Source organism: Ascaphus truei, chromosome 1 (assembly GCF_040206685.1).
Source record: "Ascaphus truei isolate aAscTru1 chromosome 1, aAscTru1.hap1, whole genome shotgun sequence".
Lineage (NCBI taxonomy): Eukaryota > Metazoa > Chordata > Amphibia > Anura > Ascaphidae > Ascaphus > Ascaphus truei.
The window spans coordinates 39,798,495-39,818,551 of record NC_134483.1 but is presented as its reverse complement, the minus strand read 5'-3'; the positions used below and the strand labels follow the sequence as shown (position 1 = coordinate 39,818,551).

At 41.5% G+C, this 20,057-nt stretch overlaps 1 protein-coding gene across 1 annotated transcript in view; it reads right to left on the bottom strand.

Moving 5' to 3' along the window:
- RAB27B (RAB27B, member RAS oncogene family) overlaps positions 1–19,792 on the bottom strand; it is a 280,946-nt gene extending 261,154 nt beyond the window's left edge. The window contains exons 1-2 of the mRNA XM_075586615.1: positions 19,707–19,792; positions 19,485–19,576 (exon numbers count right to left, since the gene is read on the bottom strand). The gene's annotated coding sequence lies outside the window, so the exon portion shown is untranslated. The remainder of the gene's footprint in view (positions 1–19,484; positions 19,577–19,706) is intronic.
- Positions 19,793–20,057: the final 265 nt, after the last annotated feature.

The following is a 20,057-nucleotide window of genomic DNA, read 5'->3' as shown; positions in this document are numbered from 1 at the left end:
TCACGACAACTTTTCCTGCTGAGAGGAATTTGGGAGTAATTTGCCATTATAGAGCCTCGATAACCTTATCGAGGCTACTAGAATTGCACGAGTTTAAAAACCTGCCGATAAGTGGCTTATCGCCGCTCACTTGGCGATGTGTTTTTGACGGCAGCAAAAATTGGCGATTAAGCCCACTTATCGAGGCTTTCTGAATCGCTGTAGGCATTTTTGGCCGATAACAGCTAAAAAGCCTTGATAAGTGGGTTATGAAGGCTACTAGCATAGGCACCTAAGTATTTGTCCAAATGACGATTTTTCAGCAACCTCCTTCTCAATATGCACAACTCATATTTACCAAATAAAAAAATACAGCCTAAAACGTTCAAAAATGACAATTCTATTTACAAACCAAGTGATCAATGCCTGAAATCAGAGGTTCAAACAAACAAAGGAGTATTGCACAATTTGTCTACTTACTGTAATTAAAATGGGCCAACATGCCCCCCCCCCTCCATTAAACTTCTGTGCTTTAGTATTGCTTCAGGTACATACAACTACAGTTGCTGTCAATAAGCATGAACGAATTAGCCCCATCCAGTTTCACTGTAAGGTCTTAGAATAAGGAATTAGATAGTGCATGCATTTTTTTGCAAGTCTTGCTCAGAACACAATATAAACTTCTCCCTCTGTCCTGAAAAGTTAGACACTAAGATGTAAAGCTATAGTACCACATAGAACTAAACTGATCAAATGGTAGGGAACCTTTACGGTGACATGGGTCTGGTGGCAGATCCCTGCCACTTCTATATCATGTGATCTCTCTAGGAGTGATGACATGACGCGACCAGGACCCCGGTTTCCGGGGAAGGAAGTTGGAGGGTGTTCCACTTCTGTTTCAATGGGGTTAATCGCTCTGTCAGAAAGCTCAGCCCGATTTGCCCCTAAAACATGAGAAAATGTTGATGCCTGACCAGGTATGTCATAAACGCACAGTAAGGGGCAATCCCTTCTAGGACTAAGGCAAACTAATGGTAGATACATATTTAATAGGTTGAATATAGGTGATTGACACCAATAACAAAATCAGACAAATAAAAGTATTTTTTAAATATTTTGTAAAACTCTTAGAGGCCTATTCTAGTAGCTTCGATAAGTGACTTATCAACAGTTTTGGGCACTTTGAGCAAGTCTGCATGTGTAGCTATTCAGAAAGCTCTGATAAGATGCCAAACTTGCTCGAAACCTGCTTCTTCCCGATCGATAGCGCGGTCGCTCAGACAAACTCAGTGGGAGCTCAAAAAATGCTCAAACTCGTATTTTTGAGAAATTGAGCTATTCAGGTAACTCTGAGATTCACATCGCGGCTGCAACTCGCACATTCTGATATCGCCACCTGAAGGTTGGCGAGATGGGATCCGAGATTTGACTCTGATGGGGAAAATGTATTCTTACTACATCGGATTGAAGTCGGAGGTCTCCGGAGCTGACACGCTTTAATATCAACTCCGGGGATGCCCTGCTTCAATGCTACTGTAGGTAACACAAATACATTTACAGGCAGCTTCATTACCTTAGCGTCTAACTTTTTATATAAGGCTTGTCCCGTCATTTGAGCTTAAGAAGCAGATGGGACCACATCCGCCCCGTTGGATTGAAGTAAAGAAGAGAAGACTGAAGACAGAAGAAAATAAATTACCTGCAGTTGAGGAGCATTGTGTCGAAGATCAAGAGGTTCCTACTGCAGTCGGAATCGGAGAGTGAAGACATCAGAGGTACAGTAAGAAAAACATTGATTGTATGTTATTTTTGTATTTTTGGTATTTTTATTGTATTTTTTTTTTTTAGGTTTTCCTGTGACTGCCAATGTGTTTATCTATGCCCATTTCGGGCTATAGATAAACACAGTGACAAGCAATGCATTTTTTGGCAAATGTTTTTTATTTAATTGTTATGTATTGTATTGCATTGTATTGTACAAAAAAACTGCCGGCACTCCAATGGGAAAGGATTTAGGAGTACAAGGGCCGCAAGCTTACTGCAATGTCATTTTAGATACATTTAAAGAATTTAAAATTATTACATGTCAACATTGTGCATGCATTATAACATCAGTACCATATGTATTTACATTGCTTTAACTCACAGGTGGTTTTCAGTGTGAAAAACAGCACTATCTGTGTAAGGAATGAGTATGAAACGAACAGGACCAGAGCATGTAAGGGCAGCATTGGGCCCATGGACCGCCAGTTGAAGAGCCCTGGCCACCGTGATGTACTCAGAATGTCCTTTGTTGTCAGGCAGTACTGCCAGCTCTCCTGTCCTATGACTATCTAAAATCTGAGAGTGATCAGAAAAGGCAGGGAGGACAGTAGCTCCTGTTTGGCCCATTAGGCTGAGTCCCCACTGCTTGCGGCTACACGTGCTACGATGTGCGCGGCACACACACATGGGCCAGCCCCAGTAACTACCTCGATGCGCGGCCGCCTTTGCCAAAAGACAAGAAATGTGTCTTTTGGCACGACGTCTGAGCGTTTGCCACATCACGGAGGCAGTTCAGCCAATGAGGGCGAACCAGCCATGTGATGTTATGGCCTCGCTCCCGCCGTAACCCAGCCATGCCTCCCCATCGCGAGTTGCCTGGAGTCCATCAGATCGCTCTGATGCAGGTAATGAGTGCCGCCAGGCTCCCCGTTGTGCGCGTAACGCGCACACTGGGGCCGTAGCCTTAGCAGAGGGATCCAGAGGCACAGAATTATTATAACAGTAATCATGATCTTACCCTACAGCCAAAATTACTGTGATAATGTGTTCTTTATAGATCATTGGTGATACCTCACCCTGACTCTCCTGTGGTCAGCACTGGACACCATACTCTATCTCCAGGAAGGACAAAAATAAGTCGGACATAAATAAATGAGTGTGTGCAAAAAGGGCTACTAAGATGATCTATAGCGTTCGAATTTTCAGGAAACACTAAAGGAGATTAATATGTACAGCTTAGAGGAGAGAAGGGAGAGGGGGCTATGATTGAAACTTTCAAATACATAAAGGGTTTCAACAAAATACAGGAGGGAAACATAATTCTCAGAAAGAGAAGTGTTAGAACAAGAGATTATTCTGTGAACCTGGACGTTGGCAGGCAAAGGGGAAATGTGTGGAAGTACTTCTTCCTGGAAAAGGTGGTTTCATGAAATAGCCTTGTGATGATAGGCCCTATCTAGATTCAGTAGTCTTCCACTTCGGCACACAAAAGGTTAACTTGAGCTACAAGTTACAGCTATAAAATACAGGTTTTTCAGTTAATAACGTGAAACTATTTCTGGGGTCAGGCCAGAATGACCCTGGCCTCTTTTATGTGGTTGTCTAAAAGTAGGGTAATCTAAAAGCACTTTGTTCTGTAAATTGTCAACCAGAGTACCAGAGCTTAACCTGGTCACAGTACCTAGACCTACCAGTGGACCTCTGTGTAATCGTCAAAGGAGACCATATATTACTGGCAGGGCCGCCAACAGAAATCATGGGGCCCGAGACAAATGAAAGGTGCCCCCCCATAACGCACCTACCGCGGGGAAAAAGATTTAGCGCAAAACTTTTACTTAACTTTTTTCTTGTCAATACAAAAACATTACAATGCAATCTGTTTATTTTAATATTTTCAACAAAAGATAAAGATACCCAATGCTACATCCTATGTGACAAATGACCTGGGGGGGATTCAGTATGGGACTGCGGTGTTCCCTACCTGCCTTCTGGGTTAGGGGGGGTTCTGGTATCTCCTGTGTGAAGCTTGAGAGTCAGATCTGGAAGAAAGCAGTATAGGTTATTTCAGTGTAGGTATAGGGCAGTTAAGATAAGAGAGAGAGTGTGGGTGAAAGAGAGACAGAGAGAGGGAGTGGGTGACAGAGAGAGTGGGTGTGGGGTGGGGGGTGACGGGGTTGGTGACTGACTCGTGGGTGGGTGGGTGATTGACTGACACTTGGGTGGGTGACTGACTGTGGTTGGTGTCTGTATTCATTCACAGACACACACACTCCCTTTCAGACACTCCCTCCCTCCGACTCCCTCCCTCTCTCCGACTCTACCTCTATCTGACTTTCTCCCTCTATCTGACTCTCTCCGTCTATCTGACTCTGTCTCTCTCTCTGACTCTCTCTCTCTCTGACTCTCTCTCTCTCTCTGACTCTCTCTCTCTCTCTGACACTCTCTCTCTCTCTCTCTCTGACTCTCTCTGTCTCGCTCAGACACTCTCTCACTCACACACACACACACACACACACACACCCACCCCCACACACACACACACACACACACACACACACACACACACACACACACACACACACACACACTCAGACACCCACATACAAACACACACGCACACACACACACACACTAAAGACACACACACACACACACACACTAAAGACACACACACACACACTCAGACACACACATACACATGGGGGAAATTGGAACTGGGGGGATCGGAGCAGGGGGGGAATCGGAACGGGGGAAATCGGAACGGGGGGAATCGGAGCAGGGGTGGAATCGGAGCAGGGGGGAAGCGGAACGGGGGGGGGAATCGGAGCAGGAGGGCAAGGGGGAAGCAAGGCAGGCATGGAGCAGTACTTACTTGACTTGCTCCATGCAGGAAAGGGCGAGCCTCACTTTGCAAGCTCAGATAGAGCTTGCTGCAGGCCCAAAAAAAATCCTGGCAGCGTGCCAACATGCGCCCGCCAATCAGGAGGGGGGGGTTCTTCTCTTTGCAGAGGAGCGCGCGCTGCCTGGCACATCGCGAGCGCGCTAAATCCTGTCACCCTGTGGTGACCGGGCGACGGGATTTATCGAGGGGCACAGCCGTGCAGGGGCCCCGGCCTGACTCACGGGGCCCGGGACGCCAGTGCCCTCTGTTCCCCGCTGTTGGTGGCCCTGATTACTGAAACCAACCCCCCTTTAAGCAGAAGAGAAAAGTGAAAAAAGGGGCACCATTCAGTCTAAGGGCTTTAGTAAAAAATAAAAGATATCCTGGATCTGATATGATTTACAAGAATAATGAATAGATCTTTGTGACATTTGAAATTGGAGAGATTAAATTATGCTAAACAATCCACAATTGTGAGGGTGCAAAGGTCAGATATTTGCATGCCCCTCAAAATTAGAAGTATCTCTGTGAAGACTAATCACTATGACTGCTACAACCTTACCTGAATGCAATAAGGTGTCCCATTCTTTTAGGTACTATAGGAAGAAAGTTACAGGGTAATTTTATACTCAGACATTTTTAATTAAAAAAACTATTTTGTCGCGCCAAGCCTAAAAAATTTAATTAGAGTGTGATTTGAGGGAGGTAAGGACACGCCCCAGAAGGTGGGCTTATTCTGTTCCAATGCAAGGATTTTTAGGATAAGAACTATGCATTTTGGAATATGAATTTAGAATTAAATAGGGGAGTGTTTGATGCCAACAAAACACGTGAAGACTCTTATTTCCAACCCCACGACCTCTTGGAGAAATCTGATATTGTTATGTGGTAACATGTTTAGATTTTCTGTTTTTATCCTGGTTATTTTATGAAACGTTCTGCATATATTATACGATATGATTCTAGCAACATTATTTTCTGTGACTAAGCAGTGTACTATTTTTGTATATGAAATCTAAAATGTAATAAGTACTGTCTTTGAGCCCTATTTGAACTTTGCACATGTTTTAAAAGAGTAGCTGCCTTTTCAGACAATTTTGCTACAGTACAACAGATTTTTGTGTATTAATTATATTTTTTCCTAGTCTACAGAGGACCAAGGCCCCCTAAAGGTAAGATCCTTTCATTTATCCATGGTGGTGGTGGCAGCGATTTAAGATATATTGTAACGGTTTGAGGGGAGATATTATTCATTTTAGGGACCCTGCCAGGAGATAAGTGAGTCAGCTAGATATCTGTGTGTATCAACCCTTGTCACAACCCTTGTCACATACACAAGTGTGCCGTAAGTAACAAGCCTCCCAATGGTGGTTGAAGGGACTAATACAGTAAGAGAATGAAAAAATGCTTCAGATAGACAAGGCTATCCCAAATACAAAAGAAAGTCAAATAGGGTCTGGGATTTTGCAGAAGATAGGAAATGGGCAGACTAGGAGGGCCAAGTGATTCTTATCTGACATCATAGTTTATATTTCTGCGTTTCTCTACTAGACAATTTGACATTCAAAAGGTTTATAATATGTTATATAGATTTTTAGATGCAGGCCTCAAAGATATATTATGAGTGGCACCAAAACACATACCAATGAAACATGAAATCCACACTGCAGAATATATCTGAGGACATAATGCTGCAGTAACTCCAATAATACAGAAATGAACTATAAGTTATACTGCAGCAGTGAGAACATGTACCAGAGCAGTTACTGCAATGTGCTGCAGACTTATGGCAACAATGGGCTTTTATGAATCCTACAAATACTATTCCGTTTCAAATATACAACGAGGAGAATTAAAACCAAACCAAACAAAAACTATTTTAAGTGTATGTATGCTGCAAGTAATCTGGAAATGAAACCGGAGCTAAAGCTCAGTAATGGGATTCTGCTGCTTCCAGACCCTAATCAGGCCAACGAAGGTTCTGCATTCATCATTTTGGCGTGACTGGCTGCCACACTTTTGCTGTCAGCTCACCATCCCACGTTTCCATCTGTCACTTGTTTGAGGCTTATTGGATCATCTCCAGAAGGATGGACTGCACGATGACATAGAAATGTGGAGAATGCTTTTACAGCCTCTTCCTACATCCAAATAGACACAATGTGGAGATTTAGGCAGAAAATACTAGGGAAGCACATTTAAAAAATGTTAAATGCCAAAATAGCCTCATTTTGAGTAAACAGAAAATGACTTCAAATGGTTCGTTTCCCCTACCAGTGATGTGTTTTTGCATCACGTGGCTGTCTTCCTTATTGCAATGCAAGCGTACCATTTGATTAACACAGCGGTTCTCAACTCTAGGCCTCAAGACCCCCCACCAGGTCAGGTTTGCAGAATATTCCTGCTTCAGCACAGGTGGTGTAGTCTTTGAGGGGTCTTGAGGACTGAAGTTGAGAACCCCTGGATTAACAAATACATGGCGTCGCTAGCAGCTGGGTGTAGCATGACATGGAAACTGGCGTCTCCATTACTTCTGAATGTAACATTCAAAACACATTGGGCTCAACAGCCATGCGCCTACAGTATGTACTCCAAGATGAACAACAAAAGAAACAGAGAACTCCACTGCGAGGGCACTCACTGCATAAAAATCACAGAGACTTAGGACACACTCGGTGGAACCTGGTGGAATCAGGTAAGTGGTGAATTGGGTGCTGATGTGAACATAAAATCAGTTTATTGGGAAAAAAATGTTCCAAATAAAATAAAGCGCATAAAGCCTGGGTGTATTAGAGGCTGCGTGTGACAAAGGAGCAAATTAAAATATGGCAGTGCTAGTCGCTCATACCTGTCGAGCTGACTAGTGTATATGTATACAGGCAGTCCTCGGTTATCCGACACAATGTGTTACTCAAAATGGTGTCGGATAGCGAAGCGTTGTAAAGCGAAACACGTTTTCCCATAGGAACACTGTTTAAATCAAACGTTCCGTTCCTGAAGGCATTTTTAATGCTAAAATACACAAAATATTTTACACAAGCAATAAGATATGCAGCACACACACAAATTATGATGTAAACATTATATTTATGGAATCCAGAACTGTATAATAAAACTGTTAGACACGTTTAAAGGCATAAATACACCACTAAACCTTCACACAAACTGATCTGGATGAATTCCCTGACTGCAGCCTTCTGATTGATATAATGTTGCAACTTTGCAAAGCGTCGTAAGAGCGTCGGATAAGCCATTTTGGCGTCGTAAAACGGACATAGGGATGCATTGTACAGCGTTGGATAAGCCATTCGTCGTAAAACGAAGCGTCGTAAAACGATGACTGACTGTACCTAGTGCGGGAGCCCTGCAAATGGTCAGTGGATAGGATGGTGCAGAATACGAATGTATTGCAGTCCAATAGTGATTGTCTCCACTGCCTCACTAGATGGCTCTAGGACCTTACTCCAAGATGGCTAGAACCAGAAATAGTCATGGAGCCATAACATTTTAATTTGATCAGCAATTCTATTAAATACATTTTTTTCCAAAAGAAAGTATAACTTCAGGCTGATATACACCTCCGTGCTGGAGGGCATGACAAATATTGCAATCTATTACAGACAAGTAATGGGTTAAAAAGCAAGGGTTATTACAACATTAAGACACCATCCACCCCCCTTCCCCCGCCTAGAAGCCAATATGAGTTTTACTCGTATATTGGTAGTATCTTCCCACCTGAACATGTCTCCACCTTATCCTTAATATTTCGAATGCTTATTATTCTCAACCGGGCATAGGATTTTAACCATATCTGAATAAACTGATTTACCTACAGAAAGAACACAGGCTGAAACCCTTCACAAGAAAGTCGTGTCACATGTATTGAGCAGATCAGAAATAAACCTCCTCAGGTGTATAGAGATCTAGAATGGAATAATGGAATAAAAAAACAGCAGGGCCTCTGATTATTTTCACGAATGCTACAGATGAATAAGGAACATTGAAGTGAGCACGGAGAACAGAAAGATATATATATATAACGAGCAAAGTGCCATGTCTGCTTACAGATCATAGACTGAATGAAGTGGTGCCATCTCGCTGCTCAGAGATCTGTGGTGGTAGAAATCCAACTATCAAAGTAGCCACTTCAAATAATAAGTAGAAAATAAAGGAAGGAAGCTTGATGTAAGGACATTAAAAAATATAACCAAGGGACAAACTGAAGCCGCCTTTCATTTACCAACAGGAGAAATAGTTTCTTAAATAAGATGTACAAGAGTCTAATCACAGAAGGCTTTGGATAACACTAAACTAGTATTGTGCGCTAAATAAAATGTACCAGCGCTGCAACAATTGCTAGAAAAACGCTAGGAGACGACCACAGGTTCCAATGTTACTTATTTAGCTAATTATATGGTTTTAATGTAGGTGATAGATTTTAGTTTTCTGTATGTGTCAGATAATCCATTGATGGACACTGGAGTAAAAAAGAGTTACTCCTTCATATACAGTAGTAACCACCCCAACCAACCCCCCCCCCCAAATCTAGATACTGTACAGATGTAGCAGACGTTCTTTTATTTTATCCAGGGTGTAATCTGCAGCTGAACCGCACTACGCTACATTCAGCTCTGGGAATCAACCTGTTTCTAAGATACTGAAAATTTATTTTGCCCGTAAAAGGATAAATACAGCAAACAAGGCCTCGAGGGTCACCCCATAGAAAGCTTTACTGTATTTTTCCAATTGTAATTTGGCTTGGGATATATGTTAATTTAAATCATTTATTTATTTGTTTTATTTATAAAATGTTTTACTAGAAAGTAATACATTGAGAGTTGCCACTCGTTTTCAAGTATGTCCTGGGCATAGAGTTAAGATGACAAATAATACATGGTTACAAATACAGTTACATAAGTGAACAGGGTATACATTATATACAAGACATAGCATGCATAGTTAGAGATAATATATATATTATGGGCGTATGTAACAGTTACAGACCAGATTAAAATGTGAGACAGCCTTAGATTTGAAAGAACTTAAACTGGTGGTGGATGTGAGAGTCTCTGGTAGGTTGTTCCAGTTTTGGGGTGCACGGAAGGAGAAGGAGGAACGTCCGGATACTTTGTTGAGCCTTGGGACCATGAATAGTCTTTTGGAGTCTGATCTCAGGTGATAAGTGCTGCAGGTGGTAGGGGTGAGGAGCTTGTTCAGATAGCTGGGTAGCTTGCCCATGAAGAATTTAAAGGCAAGACAGGAGAGGTGAACTTTGCGCCTAGACTCTGATGTGTGTTGTAGTTGCATTGGAGAACAAAACGGCATATTGAATTGTAGAGGGGGTCAAGTTTGCTAAGGTGGGTTTGAGGTGCCGAGCCGTATACTATATGCCCATAGTCGATAATTGGCATTAGCATCTGCTGTGCAATACGCTTTCTACCAGCAGACTTAGGGAGGATTTGTTCCTATAAAGTACACCTAGGCATAGGTTTTGGATGTCAGGGTATCAATGTGCATCCCGAATGTTAAGTGGGAGTCAAACCATATGCCCAGGTATTTAAAACTAGTATTTGCATATCCACATTAGAATATATCCCAGGTATCTCAGGTGTGCTCCTTTTTGTGCGCAGGTATCTCTCCACGTGTTGTATAAAGGTGTGTGTGGTTGCTATATCGGCAACTTGGGACTCTAGCAAAGAACAATATCTTTCTCGCTCTATGTTTCAGGGTCCGGATGGACACCACCTTTAGGTAAGACAAATATAACGCAAGTTATTTCAATCTAACGCTGGGCGGTGCTAATTTAACATGGCGTTAAGCATATGTTAATGAGATATACAACGGGCATTGTTTTTGCATATAATTAGCTATGTAGCTATGAGTTAACCTCAGTAACAATAACATGTGTTAATGATTTTGATAACGTCTGTTATTAACACAGAGTTAATGGAGCTTTGTGAATTGGGGCTATGAGGCAAAGTAAGAACAGGCAGTGTTTGCTTAAGACTATGATTAGTCAAACAACTAATAATGTAACTATGTTTGCTAACATTATGCCTATTATTGGTATTGATTGCAAAGCCGTCTCATATAAATGACAGTTTATATAATATATAGCATACTGCACACATTATTTAATTACTAGCAATTATAAAAGATTTTTTTTTTACCATTATTTATTACTGCATAATGCTGACACTTCCCTATTGAACACCAAGCATCACCAATAGATGTAGTGAATACAGTATGTACAGTAGGCTATATATTTGTCAGCTTCAATCCACCATGAGAGTGATGGCAAAGTTACCCATGACCACCAACACTGTAACACAGGCTGCCCCATCTCTTTGTCTATAATTATTTCTTACTGATGTCACTGTCAAAATTGTACTATTATAAAATACATCTCTCCAAGGCTCGTGCATTTCACAATGTAGACCAAGTGTGTGCAAGTGTGTTAGACTAATAACCCACTTCTCATGGAAGAAATAGAGCACACTACAAATATGTCATCCATCTCTCCATATTTGCTTAATACAATGCTGTTGCATCTACACTACCTACACACTTTATTAAAGTGTGGCCGGTTCCGCAAGCCGGGAGATTTCCCGGCTTGCTAGTGGCCGCCCCTCGGCGTGCCGCGCGTCATAGACGCGCGGTCACGCGTCTTCGGGAGCCAGCACCCCCTGCACGCGCGTCCAGGGCTCCCCGAGGGAGCCCTGGTGTCCCGCGATGTGCGGGACGGCGGCAGGGGGTTCCGGGGGACCCGGCGGACCCGGCAGCGGTAGGGAGAGCGCCCCGATCGGAGGGCGCTCTTCCGCTGCTTCGGCGCGTGCCCGTCACACTCGGGCGCGCGCCAGGCTACTGCTGCGGCCAAGAACGGGCAAATGCTCGAATAAACTTGGCCGCAGCAATAAAGTAAACACCAATGAGGCTATGTATGCATGCACAGAATAGTGTCCTTTGGCACATTGTATTTAACATGTAACAAAATGAAGAAGCTTGGTATTTCATTTGCTGCAGATCATGAACCAGAGCGGTTACTTGGTAGAGTTCGCTAAAGAAATTGATAAAACGATGGCAAATGTTATACATTTCATGAAATAAAAGTTTCACTTGTGAGCACATTCACGTCTCAGACAGGTCTGCAACCCCAATTTTCCCATTATCACACAGCATACAATGCTTCCACTGCAGCCAGGGATTCTAGGAAATTATATGCAAATGAGCACAGTGTCACCATCTGCATCAACTAAAACAGCAATCCTCACTTTGTTTACAGGGTGAGAACTAACTTATTTCTTTCAGCTCTGGGGACCCACTGGTTTTTGAGAGACGTCCCAAAAAAGGTACCTGCTGGCCTTTAAATCTCATGCATAACACAGGCCGATAGGCTGTTGCAGCATTTTGTTTACCCTGAACGGGAGTGAAACTCTGTAACTTTACTAGTAAGTGTCTCGGGAACAGGGAGGTCCCCGGAGCTGAAAATAACATGGCTCCACTAACACAGGTTCCCATCCTATAAAAAACCCCAGAGTAAAATGGATTTTAAAAAGACGAGTAGCCGAAATTGCTGCTTTAACTTCCCCTAATATCATTTAAAAGGGGTTATGCTGCACTCCACAATGAATAAATAAATGCATACAGTTTACCGGTGCTGCTGGTTCAAGGAGGTACCTGTCAGGTATATTCCAAGGCAATACTCAGGAAGGAAGGATCCAACGCTCCACTGTTTTTTAAATAAAGTAAATTTATTGTGCCACACAACGTTTCGACCAATAGGTCTTTCTCAAGTGACTAGGCATGAACCAACTGAGGATTAACCCAGTATATATAGACCCCAATCCGTCTCCCCTGATCAGTCCAGTCATCATGCTTTACCACAACAGTTCGTGAGAGCCTCTTTCCGGTGTTGCGTTTCAGTGACGCCTTCTCCACTCCTGATTGGACTCCTCCGTCTCTCTTCTCTTCTGCGCATGCATCGTCAGCGCTTGCGTTCCAGCACCCTCTTCTTCCGTGTGCCGGTCGGTTCTGACGTCATCCATCACATCAGGATTGGTCCTCCTATTCTCGCGATACTTCGGGGCTGCTCATACATCTTGTGAGCGTATAAGCCTTCCCTCCTCTCTGCATCGCGGCTTGGGCTGTTATCCTGCGTCCTCCGTTGTCATGGCTCCTGCAATGTCATCCTTTCCTTCAGCTCTCCTCCTTTTAAAGTGCGATATTCCTCCATATCTCTTGATGAGTGGTTTGTAGTCCTTAATATGCATGGAAAGAATGTCATGTGTGATCAGGGGTGACATATCCAAAGATGTGAAACAGTGAAAAAAGTAGTAAGTGCCAAAAATATTAAAAACTTTAGCATGCTTGTCAATCTGTCCTGATATTTACTCACATGTAAGGCAATAACACCAACAGCAGCCATGCAACCTGAAAAGGCCCTCTCCTATACAGAAAACAGTTAAATGATATGTAGTCGTTTAAACCTATGGGATGAACTGTATCTAAAGTATATGTCCAGTATGTTTCTCACTGTAATAAAAGTGTATCAATGTCAGGAGTGGAGAAGGCGTCACTGAAACGCAACACTGGAAAGAGGCTCTCACGAACTGTTGTGGTAAAGCATGATTGGGGTCAGCTGGGGTTGTATTAACTTTCCCTAACCCATTCAATGGACATTCACAATCACATGCAGATTAAATTGGGACAAGCCCGATACAATGGACCATTGCTACTAAATGGTGCTAAGCGTTAGTGCACCTTGAGTTCAACGGAAGGCCTTGCCAAATTGATGATAAGAGATGCAACAAGACAATGCCTCTCCCAGTGTAATTTGATGGAAAAATTGCTTTGATACATAAACTCCTAAATAGTATAATCATATCCAAGGAAGGACACTGAAATCCTATAATGCATTGCCATAAACCCAATAACCAGTAAAGATTCCATGTATAACAATCCTCATATCCATCTGAACCTCTGGATTAAAAATACAATAGCACATATGCAAACATTAATTTACTCAAACTCTTGTCTTTGTGTAAGTGGCCCTTTTGGCAGCAAACTAGTTAAAATACATCTAGGAAGAGTAAAAAAAAACATACTGTTTTTTTTGTTGTTTTTTTTTACAATTGAGAGCAAAAATAGACAAGGTACAGAAGATCTAAAGAGGAAGTCTTCCAACAGCATGGGGGGCTGTGGGGGGTCCTGCATCTCACCACTCCCTGGGTTTATATATTTTTACATTATGGTAATGTATGTATATAACTGATTTATTTTTTTATGTACAGCACCCGCACCCAAAAAATATTCCCTGCAGTCCTGGCCAACAGTATACACACAAAGTATACAATCTATTTCCGATATGCATAAGCAAATGTAAAGTTGGACTAAAATTGTCAAGTAGAGTTCTTATGTATGAAGAATTGCTGGGGATATTTTGTGCGAGACCTGAGCCGTATACTGTAGTATGATTGCATACCGTATTCAATATGATGTGAAGCCATCTTCACATTGTTCAGTAAAATTCACGCTATGTTCAGATGAATGAAGTTGAAACTTCCTAGGGAAATAGAAGTCAACTGCCCCGCATATTGAACGGAGCCCAATGCTTTTACAATAGTCTTTTACAAGATTACTCCCAGCACAGCAGATGTATCTGAAGCAGTGATAACTCATATTCCTAATATGTGTTTGTCACTAATATTTTTTTTTATACTTCCAAATATTTTTACTCGCCTTTGTCTGTGGGGTTATTCCCATTTACTTGTCTGCCAAAGATCATGTTTATTCTATTTTCATTTGATTCCACACACATGGCTGCATTCCCCATGAATATATTGTTGAAGAGTTCTACTTACTTTTAAAGCATGACTGACACGGTACTTCAGTGGGAGTTCTCTGTCTCATGAAATATTTAACGTTCGATCGCTGTATTTTCATGACATTTCAGTTTCATTGAACATGAGCTCCTAAGGGGTATTGAGCACCAGTATTCCCTGTATTCATTGCCTCATGGCCAGTGTCACTGCAGTTGACCATTTTGATTTCCTCAAAATGTTGTGACCAAAATGATATCCATTTGTCACTCAAATTTAGGAGCACGTTTTCAGCAAACTCGTCTGAATCTATTAATATGACTCGGCTCTGTGTAAGTATTAGGGCCATTCAGTTATGAGTGTGCTATATATTCAGTCAGATTTTAAACGTCTTTTTAGAGGAGTTTCCCCCCCCCGCCCCCCTCAGTCGTAGCTGTGTAATAACCATTGTAATAACCATTGTCCCGTAAGCAAGTCATGTGCTCACAGGTACGTGACAGTCACTATTATCTAATACTATAGAACTGATTTATTTAAAAAATAAAATAAGATTTCACTAGTTTTGCTGCTTCCGTTTTGTGACGCTTTTGAGTCTAAAACGTGCTTGAGATTTGCATGGATTTTTTTTATCTATGTATATGTATATTTTAACTTTTCTGATTTATGTCTGGCTTCAATTTTTTTTTTAAGTTATTTAATAGGATCGGGCTTTCGATGGTATTTTTTTTTTCCAAAAATCTCTGTATTACACTAGTTTATGAATGTTAAACAAATATCCTTTTATTAACAGCATACTAGCTAGCACACGGAAGGCGCCTATGAGGGACACCTGACATCAGGGAGGGAATTGAAAAAGGTTTTACCACGCAATCTGTTGATAGAGATGAAACTAGAAAAAGTATTCATTTTGCCAGCTAAGCATAACATGTATCCACAATATAGAGCATGGGTGCTCAACTCCAGTCCTCAAGCTCCCCCAACAGGTCAGGTTTTCAGGATATCCCTGCTTCAGCACAGTGGCTCAATCAGTCCCTGCTTCAGCACATGTGGCTCAATCATTCTCTGCTTCAGCACTGGCTGCTCAATTAGATTGAGCCACCTATGCTGAAGCTGGGATATCCTGAAAACCTGACTTGTTAGGGGGTGGGGGGGAGTCTTGACAACTGGAGTTAAGAACTCCTAAATAGAGGGAAAGTTAACCAATATGATTACAGACACCTCTTCTGAGTTCCTGCATAAAAATACTTTGATGTTTGCATTAATTCTATCCTGGATGACACTTTACAAGAAGTACTGAACATATTTTACTACTACAGCAGTTCAGAAAGGGTATAGCTAAGGATATAAGCATGGTGAAAATCCAATCAAACACAGGGTGATGCTTTGCAGCGGATCTATCTTTAACGTGACAAAAAACCTAACTATTACACACAAACAAGCGCTGTGACCTAACAAAAAGAATAAATAAGTGTGGTATAAATGTGCCTAATATAATATGGCAAATGTGTGATAAAATGGTGAATATAATAAATAATGAATAATGATTCCCTCTGTGCAGAGAAATCACTTATGATAGCTGCCAGGGGAATCTAGCACACAAGTACTCTCTAATGCACGTTACAAAGATAGGTAGGGAAAGAAATGTAGTCCCCAGCGCTTAGAAATAAAGGTTGAAATACCACATATACTGTCCAAATGTCAATGTCCCAATGAGATAAGTTGGAGAGCGTAGTGGCCCAACAGTCCAAAATGTTGTGGTCCTGGGAAAAGAACTGCTTCAGTCGGACGCTTCCCCGATGACGTCACTGCTTCCTGAGGAAGTGACAAGCCTGTCACGAAACGCGTAGGGCAGAGCTTAGCAGTGTTGTCAGCGGGTGTATCAGCTGTACAGGAGGAAGCAGTGACGTCATCGAGGAAGCGTCCGACAACTTGTGGCCGCGAGGGGAAACAGAGACGCTGATCCTGCACTGCTGGAGCCGGGTGATTGAATACATGTTGCGGATGGCACATCGGTGTAATTGTGTAGATAGGCACGATACATTGTAAGTGTATCTTGCCCTTGTTTTTAAATTGTTTCAGTAAAGTGTTGCTGTATTGCACCATTGTTTTCCCATCTCTATTCTGGGTATATCTGTGGTGTGAGAATCTACTGAGTCCAACTTCAAAGAGGCTTTCAGGGTACCGCGTGGGGTCCGTGGACAGATTATATCCACGAACACAATTATTACCATCTTGTAAGTAGGCATTTTTTCCTGCTTAAAAAAGTGTCCCTATTTGATCCTGGGTACTGCGCAATGGTCTGCTGTCTTTTCTCTTTATAACAGGAGAATTTATGCTGAAGCAGCTCTTTTCCCAGGACCACAACATTTTCACTACCCACTCCAACTTATCACATTGGGACATTGAAATTTGGACAGTATATGTGGTATTTTAAGCTTTATTTCTAAGCGCTGGGATCTATCTTTAAACTTTATCAGAAAGATGTGAAATGAGTTAAAATTGTATTTTTAATTGTATTTTATTGATACTTTCCTATGTCCACAAATAGGCAACATTCTATATTCAAATTCAATACAAAACCTTGGTATAATCCAAATGAAAGAGCCGTTTATTGGTAAACTGATGATACAATCTTAGGAGCTAGTCCAAATGCAATAATTATCTATATACTATCCAGAGATGAGGTTGTATTTCGACTAATGTGCTCCTATGAGTTAAGTGTCTTAGCCAAGTGCATTTCTGATCATTCACAGTCTCTACTGCTTTTCTGTATAGAAAACAACATAAACAATCAGACTGATCCCCACCCAGACTCGGACTACTGGAGTCCATCTGATCTGCTGCTTATCAAACCTTTACTTCTTCAATGAAAGATTCGTTGCAGACACCACACACTGTAATGTTATCACAGCACACACAGAATCTGCACTTTCTGTTGGTTGTGATAACTTCTGTATATCAGCACAGGAATGGGGATACAGTACTGTAAAGTTAATAGAAAGTGCACTCACATTACACATTATCACAAATATTTAAACAAAAATTGTCATTGCAGTCTGGAGAAAAAACATATATATATATATATATATATATATATATATATATATATATATATATATATATATATATATATATATATATATATATATATATATATACTGCACCGACACACTTTATTCGAGCAAATACCCAGTATGTACCTGGCAGATACCTGGAATGCGCCGCTCCTCACCTCTGACAAGCCCCGTTGCGTTTGCCTTCCCAGCCTGGGTTCATGCCTGGCTGACGGGCGGCTGATCTGTTAAATGATAATGATTAGGATTTAATAGGCTGCAATGCTTCGCGTGTCTACCAGATGGCATAAATTCATGAATTGTAATGCAGTATATATATATATACTGTGCAGTATTGCAGCCAGCGGGAATAAAATGCTTCAATCCCTGCCTGGAAAATAACCCAATGCACTCGGGCAGAAAACAGTCACAAACCTCAATACACCCGGGTATACCCGAATTCGTGGGACTAGCCGAGCTCGAATAAAGTGTGTCGCCAGTGTATATATATATATATATATATATAATGAGTTCTTAGTATTAGGTGATACCTTTTTTATTTGGACTAACAATTTATGTCATAGGACAAGCTTTCGAGAGTTTTCCTCTCTTCCTCAGGTCAGCAATACCGATTAACAAAGGTTTCTATGACTTAGACAGAAAAGAAAAAAAAGGGGAAGAAAAATAACAGAAAGATGTAGATGAGGTGGCGTATATATATATAGATATATATACTATATGCGTGTTGTCTTGGATGCTTGTCTTGACAAAGGTCTGAAGATGTTGAGAAAACGCATTTAAACAGTATTACGAGTGCCTTTTTTGTTCAACATAATAATGATAAAATTACATTTACATCTAGATTTTACAACAGAGCATAGCTGAGAGGTATTCCTGACACTGAAAAGGGATCTGGGTTATTTTATCAAGAACAGAGTTTATGGAAAAGTGACACATACACCCTCAACCTCTTCACATAAAGTACTTTATGTAACAAATAAAGATATTGTTTTTTTTAAGGCAGCTGGTGTAACTTTGCTATTGAAAACAGCATATCAGAAGTACTTACCCGTGCTAAATAATGCATTACTCAAGGCATACATCATTGATTGAATGGCCAATAAAAATAATAGCATATAGCCTAAAGGATCACAAGCATCCAACACATATTTTAAATAACACAACAAGTAGCAACTGGCATAAAAAAACCCTGCTTACTCTGATAAAGTCTAGACAAAATATATGCAAAAACTGATTTGTTGTGTTGCAGTAAAAATAATTTTGTAGGTTAAGTTATAAGCAGATATTTAAGTAATTGGATATCTGACAGTTACAGTATCAGACGCAAAGCTACAACACATCAGGAAGATAATGCACAAGATGCTAAAAGCTTACAATAAATGTAGGTTTGCTAGACTTATCATCCTGTGTTATTAGTCATCAGCCCTATGTGGTGTTCATATATTTTTCCTTGGGTTATGCCATCTCAGGAGACATCAGGCTTCCAAACATCAGCAAATGAAATGATAGGGATTTCAATTCATTGAAAAATCAAATGTGCCATGCACATTCTGCAAATGGATATCAATTGGGAACTTGGCCAATTCGGTTTTAAATCTGCTCAAGTGCTGGAGATACTTGCAATTCATTGCACAGCACACTTGGCACTGAAAGGGTTACAACACTCAGCATGATGCACACATATACTGTATCATACATTACACACTATAGAATAAGGGCGAGGGTCTTATCAGCAAAGACAAACACTTAAAGGAAGACTGAAAAAATAAGTTGGGAAGTACTAGAAGTTTAAGGCCTGATTTTAACATACTCATTCATTTTTATGTCCATCCACTATGTACAGTATATGCAGATTAATACCACTTAAGTGCTCCATATATCAACCCTCTGGCAAAATCAAAAGGGCATGAAGAGTCCCCCAATAACACAGCATAGTGTGCACACAATATAAATATATACAGTACTCACGCCCTTGATGTGCAGAATTCCAGATCCTTGTCAGAGGGAGAGATATCTAGCCCATAGCCCTTATTACAGCACTGTTGCTTCCATCTCTTGTACTGAAGAAGAGGGGGAGGAAAGGTTCAGTATGTGAGCAAATGAAAAGCAGCTGGGATTTCACATCTCTGAGATCAGGTGCATGCAGTGCAGTGTAAGCAGCACGGATAGGTGGACAGATACTGTACATACCCGATCCTTTCTATACAGTGTATTCCAGATGCAGCTCTTTCCCTTCAATAACACTGCTCTCAGCTCAGTACCAGTGACACGCTGCCAGCCGGGGAAGGTTGCAGACGCTCTCTGCGGGGTCCTATAGTCCACCCATCACATGGCTGATGCTGGCTGAGACATTGCCCCCTTTGCTGCTGATGGCATTTGTCTTGCAGCCTCCACCAGCAGCAAAGGAGTTAATCATCAAGTGCATTGAACAAACCATTGTTTGCCTGCATTTAGGTTCTTCTAAAGCAAGGGTGGCCAACTCCAGTCCTCAAGGGCCACCAACCGGCCAGGTATTAGGCTGCGTCCCCGCTGGCGCTGACC